At 26.5% G+C, this 6262-nt stretch overlaps 1 long non-coding RNA gene across 1 annotated transcript in view; it reads right to left on the bottom strand.

Annotated features, from left to right (window-relative positions):
- Nucleotides 1-5251: 5251 nt before the first annotated feature.
- Nucleotides 5252-6262, bottom strand: part of LOC100574390 — a 2877-nt gene continuing 1866 nt past the window's right edge. Inside the window, exon 3 of the long non-coding RNA XR_510574.3 lies at nucleotides 5252-5396. This is a non-coding gene — a long non-coding RNA (uncharacterized LOC100574390). The remainder of the gene's footprint in view (nucleotides 5397-6262) is intronic.

Raw genomic sequence — 6262 nt, 5'->3', positions numbered from 1 at the left:
AACCCACATAGATATGTTATCTCCCAGAGGAAAAGACTTCATCGTGAAAACAAATGATTATTTTATATATTTATTCGTACGACATAATTGATAATTAATATAAACACGGTAATGCATTATTTTATTTTATTTTATTTGTTTTTTTTATAAATCATTTTTTATTTTATATAGTTTGGCCATTATAGTTCTTATGGGCAGTCTATAATTTTTATTTTTCTTAATCTTGAATATACAAAATCGTGGTTCTTAAGTAAAGGGAGATCATATGAGCACAGTTTACAACTGAAATTGTGTAAATATTTAAGTTTTTAAACATATAATATCTGAATATAGGTACCTATATAGGTACTTAAAATTCAGAAATATAGAACGTGATGGTTAGTAAATAAGACTGTATAAAAATTACAAAAAGAACATTTTATAATAATATGAATTAAAGAATAATACACTCAGTGGTCATAATACGACATGGAAAATATTACGATCGTAAAAATAGTAATTTGCTCTCTTGCCAAAGTGTTATAATAAAGGTATTCATATTTATTATATTGTGGTTTATTTAGGGATTGAAATCAAAATAAAAATGTTCAATTTTAATTTCAATTCACTTATAAATACTTTTTTGTTTTTTTATTTTGATTTCAATATAAAAGAAACATATTATAATATTATGAAACCACTGGGAAATTTAAATTTTGACCTCCTCAATGCACCAACGATATTCACTTTCTGATCGAACAAGATACTGAAGTTGAAAATCGTAGCATTATTTCGACTACTTATCGTGTACACAGACACAAAAAAAATAAAAAATAAAAAAACACACATCATTGTAAAATCAATACATTCATCGTTCCACTCAGAATCTAAAAAAATTGATGCTACTTAAGCGTATGACAAAAATTGTTGACATTTTATGATTTGTAAATAGTTTTAAGAATATACCCATGTTATAAAATTTCCAAAAATAATATTTTTAAAAAAGTTATTGCGTTGCAAATTAATTTAATCAAAAAATATTGATATTTGTCCATAAATCTCAAAACATGTCAAAATATTTCGAGAATTTCATAAAGTATAGGAATTGATAAAATAAACATATAATTTAAATTTCAAGTGGCTAGTTCTAATGGTTACTCGTTTTTGAGTTACAACAACATTTTTATCCCTACATGAGAAATCGAGTACAATCCAATGTTGTAAAAATATGAACTTCAATCGCTCATAAAAATTTAATTTGACTTTTGGTTAGAGATTTTTTTTAATAAAATTAGACAAACTAATAAGGAATCTTGGAATTAAATTTTCAAATAAAAATTTTTAGGAATTTCTAACTCAAAATAATTTTTCTAATGTTTGTGATATTTACGTATTTTATCAAGATTTGAACTTTGCCTAAATGCTTATAAAATAAAATTGGACTAGATTTTAATATTTTTCAACTGTTATTGTAACAAGATATTAGGAGCCTTGTATTAAATTTCAAGCTTTGTTATACCCAACAAATACAATTTTATTGACATTCATAGAAAAAAAAAGTAAAAAAATTGTGAAACAGAAAATGTCTACTGAAAATGTTATCGTGTATAGAAAATGCTAATATAAACAACTATTGAAAGTTTAAAGTATCTACGGTTGTTCGTTTTAGAGTTACACCAAAAATCAAAATCGATTTTGTGAAAAACCGATTCAGCATAAAAAATTCCCGCTTTTTGTTAAACTTTTGAACACTAATGGGAATATAGTAATATTTTGATCTCCCCAATGTACTAACTAGATTTAATTTCCTATTGGACAAGATACTGGAGTTGAAAATTGAAGCATTATTTCGACTACCCTGCGAGACCTACCGAAATTTCTATACATAGTAGGTAATACATGATCTAAACATCACGATTTTTTATTTTTTAAATCAATACATTAAATATTTAAGTGAAAAATAACATTGATATTTGATACTCAATGATAATAAATTAAATGTTTTTAAAAATAAAATTGACAATACATTACCAAATACCATTATACAGTTTGCGAAATGGTGTTTACTTAAAATTTAAAACTGTATTGACAGTTAAAATATTTCTTATTTAATTTTTAAAAAATATGCAACCGTTTTTTATCATATGAATGATTTATGCCTTAATTGGTGATTATGTGCAGGTAAATTAAATTATGTACCTAACATTTTAATTGTTTCTTCCATCGGATTTCAGGTTTCTTAATCATTATCGACTTACAGGGTGTATACACAAATGTCTGCGCACGCCTATGGTCACAGACTCATATAAAAAAAAATTAAAATTAAAATTAAATAAATATAAACACACATCATTGTAAAATCAATATGTCACAATCTAAATTGGTCGAATATGCAAAATATGCAACTGTACATTTTACAAATAAACTCTTATTTTGCTATGAAACAAATTTCTTTATTACTCAGCTATGTTTTTAATTATTATTTAAGTCCCTAGCCCTACTAATGAGTAATGAATAATGATCTCGTCTTATACTGGTCGGTACGCACACGGCCACACATTTACACAGCTGGCATGCACGCATAGACATTGCCTATATTGAAGTCCTTAAAAACAGTATCGAATAGCCTTTTGGTTGAGTTTGTAAAAAAATAAATAGATCGGTACCAGGTCATAGTTACCATTTACCAAACAATGTGTAATTTAACCACCACCCCCTACCCTATCGGCCATCACCATGACAATCAGAGCCAATTGTATCTACAGTTTTAAGAGTTTTTCTTTAATATTGTATACAATATGGATACTTTAAATGAGTGTAAGTATTTAAAATTTGACATTTAAAACGTACGTAAAATGACTCTTTATATAGAACTATAAGTAGAAGTTTTACATTTTAAATTTTAAACAATATATTTCAAAATAAAGCAACATTTTTCATCAACACTACCTATAGTTTTATTTTGAACAATAGAAATTAATAACTAAATATAAAATATTGACAAATTCTAACAAGTTATCTGTACATGGCACTTAGATATAGTATATTATAGATAATTCGCCTCAAAATAAGAACTTTAAATGCTTATGAAAAAATGTTTGACTATATATTTTTATTATTTCTCAACTGTCATTGTAACAAGATTTAAGGAACCTAAAAAAACTAAAAAAATTGGAAATTGAAATGTCCGTAAACAGTTTAAAACAAATTAATATTTTTTGAAAATTTTATCGTGTATAGAAAATGTTAATATAAACAACCAGTGAAAATTGCATGTATTTACGGTCATTTGTTTTAGAGTTACACCAAAATCGATTTTGTCAAAAACCTATTTTGCGTAAAAATTCCCGTTTTTCCTTAATTTTATTGCTGTTCTTTTTCGCGGTGCTTTAGAATACTAATGGGCATTTTAAATTTTTACCTCCGGAGTGCACCAACTAAATTTACTTTCCCATCGACCAAGATACTGTCGAAGAAAATCGAAGCAGTTTTACTGCCACAAACGGATACAAAAAAAAATAATAACACACATCATTGTAAAATCAATACATTTATCGCTCCGCTCAGAATATAAAATGTCTTAATAGTTTTCAAAAGCCCCGGAAAAAAAAATACAGAATGTTTATGTTAGCATTTTATTTATAGCATAACATCTTCAAAATATTTTGACTTGTTTTGAGGTATTTATAGAGGTTTTCAGTTTCCAATTTTTTTAATTTTTTCATCTATATAATTGTCAATTAAATTTTATTTGTTGGGTCAAAAAGCGCAAAAATATAATCCAAAGCTCCTGACATAATATTGTTACATTAGTAGTTGAAAAATATTAAATATACGAAGGCATAATTGTTTTGTTATATTGTTTTGTTTTGTTGAATTTTGACAACATTTATTAAATTTAAAATCAAAAAATTGTTTTGTAATTGCTGTACTGTTTAATCTATATTATACCACTCATTATACTTTTATTATTATTCTATTCTGTTCGGCCGTAAGTGCCGCGAATTATCATCTTACTATATTATCAGTGTGTGTCATGCACAACAGTGTCATATCCAGGGAAGGGGTTACTGCACACACCCCCACCCAAAAAAAAAAATAGATTAAGGTTTGGGGATCTGAGTATCTGACCCCCAAATTTTTAAATAAGCTTTATTATCTGATAATAACTAAGTAAGTTATATGAAATAGTATTTAGTAAATTTAAAATATAATTTTAATACTAATAATACTTTTTATAAATGTTCGTTTTTACGTGATGAAAATCAAAAAACTTAATACAAAATCAGAAAATTAGATACGAATGTATATATATTATGCACTGCAATTTATAATGTACCTAAGTTGGATCAAATTTCGCAGGACATGCCTGTGCATGACAGGCATGACCTGTAGACACGCCTATGCACATACACACATTCATACACAAATACACATAATTACACAACACGCACTACATATTATAGCCGACAGTAATTGCTAGGCGATCCCGACCACTACTCGAGCTATTACATCATTATACACCTAGCTTGTTCTCCATATTTCTAGGACTTAGGTGTTAGTAGCGTAAAGACCCTAAGTTGGTGCTGGGCGCGCGTATTATTATTGTACAGATTTAATAAACTGTGTCTAATACTAACGGATTCGTTGATCTTAAACTGAGTAACTTGTAACTTATAAGTATTAAAAAAAATATTTTGTGATTTATACACTGATTAGATATTAGTATGTATTATAAATATATCACCATTAGTAATTGGTAAATACCGTAAAAATCGTACGCCACAATAAACGTTTCAAACAGAATCGATGAGAGAACTCTGACATTATTGTGCTAGTCTTAAACTTTGGTAGGTATGTATAACCGTTCTACTACGTATAAATAGTAAAAAAATTTTGTCGATACGATAGAACTTAAATATTAACTCTATATCATGTTTAAATTTGTATATAATTGCTCGTTACCAAGTGGTATTGAATCTACAACATACGTAGTACATCATAAAAATGTAATATTTTAAGTATAGAAACATAATATGGTTTTTTATATCAAGGTCACACTTAACAATTTGTGTATTGGAGAGTTGATAATATAATCAAAAATAAGGATTTTTAGGTACTGTTAATAGTTCTAAATGCTGGCGATAACAATTAATATAAATTATATATTATGCACCATTCTATAAATTGTTTTATAAATATTCTTTATTCAACTGGAACGATGTCGGTAGTCAAAAGGTTAGATTTTTAGAGTAAGTGAAAAACAAACAAATTGAGTGACAGACAAGTATATTTATTTTGCGATGTCAACACACAATAAATAATATATTATCATTATATGTGCTGATTGGAGTTTTGGACTATGGCATTTTTGAATTTGAGATTTATGGAGACTTGATGAATTATAATTAACAGTTCTGAAACAATACAAAACATAATAAATCAATACAACAATATAATATTATGATATATAACATTGTGTGAGTGATCGTAGAATAATGTTTGCAGATAAACGGTTAATTCAATAATTATTACATAAAAACTAAATTATATTTAATAATTAAAAATTAATTTTTATTATACGAAGAAAAACATTATTTACCTATCGCATCGTGAACCGCCTACGTCCACTGTACGTGGCTTATAAAAATATTCAGGTACAATATTATATTTACGTATATATACCTAATTAATTTTATTTAGTCTCACGCTTAGATACGTAGATACTATAGATACATACGTACCTATACGTTTTCGTCATTGACAACACTTTTATTTTTATGTTTAGGTAATTTGATTTTGTTAAACGCATATAAAATAGTAACGGCATGGCAAACGTTCATAAAAAATTTAAATCGAAGAATAGTAGGTATGAATATAATTAGATTAATAAATTTCTGAATTTATGGAAATATCTAAAAATTATAAGCTTACGCTGTCATGAAAATATCGCAATCAAATACGTTATAGGTACCATTGATTATGAATACTAATAGTATTATATAGTTTGCATAATAAATGGTTACCTATATGTACATATTACATATAATATATAGAGTATATATTATTATCTATATACATATATAAGAATCTAACTTGATTTCAGTGGCGTCATTTGAGGGGGGCAAGGTGGCCGGTTCCCAGTTGTTGCCCGTTTTACCATTATTATATTTTATAAGCGCAAAAACATGCCTATTTTATAATATTTTCCAAAAAAATTATACTATATAGTATATATACTAAGAAATTATTGTCAATTTGATACCTTTTTACTAATTGATAA

This window comes from Acyrthosiphon pisum, chromosome A2 (assembly GCF_005508785.2).
Source record: "Acyrthosiphon pisum isolate AL4f chromosome A2, pea_aphid_22Mar2018_4r6ur, whole genome shotgun sequence".
In the NCBI taxonomy this organism is placed as follows: Eukaryota; Metazoa; Arthropoda; class Insecta; order Hemiptera; family Aphididae; genus Acyrthosiphon; species Acyrthosiphon pisum.
Note: the sequence above shows the minus strand (reverse complement) of the source record. Positions and strands in the feature narration are given on the sequence as shown.